Raw genomic sequence first — 1,339 nt, forward strand, 5'->3', positions numbered from 1 at the left:
CAAACTTTTCTCTATGGATGCATTCTCCATTGTAAAGAGACACTATTACATTTATTGGTTTTTGCAATTATCAGCGTCAATGATTGGCTCTTATTTTGTGCATGAATCTACGAGATAACAAAACCTGGTTAGGTTTAACCTTTGAATGATTTACCAAAATTCCAATCGTGTAAAATTGGCATCAAAAGGAGGTGTTACTCGCTGAGTCTCGGATTCGGGGGCTGCAATTGACAGGTTTTGTTTGCTCAATAGTTTGCAAGAGAGATAAAAATGGAACTCCATTGTTGTTGAGATTAAACTTTTGTAACATACCAATACATGCGTCTCGCATCAACGCATGTCTAGATACTTCAATGGACGTTCATTACAACAACCATAACAAAATTTGGGTATTCAGATTGCGTGAAATGGATACACTGGATAGAAGAGACAACACGAGATACAAGAGAGACCATTGCTTCTGTTTTCCCAAAGAGGCTTTCCATCGTGAGCATGCTCGGAGTGTCCGGGTTCGAAACTTCCAATTTTTGTAACGTCTCGGATGTGAATGTCACGGATGCTTCTCCCCAGCTTGCACTGACGGTGGTTCTGCGTAGTGTTTTAATGCTTTTGCCTCCTCGGAAAGAACATCTACAATAAAATTTACAAAATTAAATGATCATCTGATAAGTGAAGTGAACATATCAAAAGATCCAAACACTGTAAAAGGAAAAATAAATAAATTTGAAACCTATACAAAATGCAGAAAATAAAATAAAAATTCAGTACTTATTTCTTGTGGCGAGAGTTTGGCATAGCCAAAGGTCTCAGCCATACAATAATGCCAGCAAAGTACATATGATGCTGTACACCGACGCATGCACTCAAAAAAATGTGCTTGAGCTTTGTCCGCGGAGAAGACCATCGATGCAATCAAAACCAACAGTACGACACCAAATTTATTCATGCTTGGTGCCATCTCTCTTTCTCCCACTCTCTGTTCTGTCTATCCTAGGCACTAAGTTAACTATCTCTCTATTGCCGGCAATGTATCTGATTGTTATTTGTAAGAGTTCAAATGCATGATTGTATCTTAGATTAGTTATTGGCTAATAAAAGATAATTTCAGTTGGAGGAAATTTTCAAACCAGATTTTGTCCGTAAAAATTTGGCATTTGCTTAAAAGATAATTTTCTATTGATAGAAATTTTCAAACAAAATTTTGTGCATAAAAATTGAGAATTTATTTAGGCGTAGGGGGATATATTAGAATTTGAGTGAAGTGAACGATATGTAAAGGTGATAAAAATCCAAGAATCAGTGGATTTTAATATAGTATCCTTGTTTTGAAATATGCATT

The 1,339-nt window shown here is 36.1% G+C and overlaps 1 long non-coding RNA gene across 1 annotated transcript; it reads right to left on the reverse strand.

Moving 5' to 3' along the window:
- Window positions 1-260: 260 nt before the first annotated feature.
- LOC113319216 lies at window positions 261-1,037 on the reverse strand. Its single transcript, XR_003345225.1, has 2 exons — window positions 769-1,037; window positions 261-630 (listed from the first exon to the last, which is right to left on the reverse strand). It is a non-coding gene; the product is annotated as an uncharacterized LOC113319216 (long non-coding RNA).
- Window positions 1,038-1,339: the final 302 nt, after the last annotated feature.

This window comes from Papaver somniferum, chromosome 10 (genome assembly GCF_003573695.1).
Source record: "Papaver somniferum cultivar HN1 chromosome 10, ASM357369v1, whole genome shotgun sequence".
Lineage (NCBI taxonomy): Eukaryota > Viridiplantae > Streptophyta > Magnoliopsida > Ranunculales > Papaveraceae > Papaver > Papaver somniferum.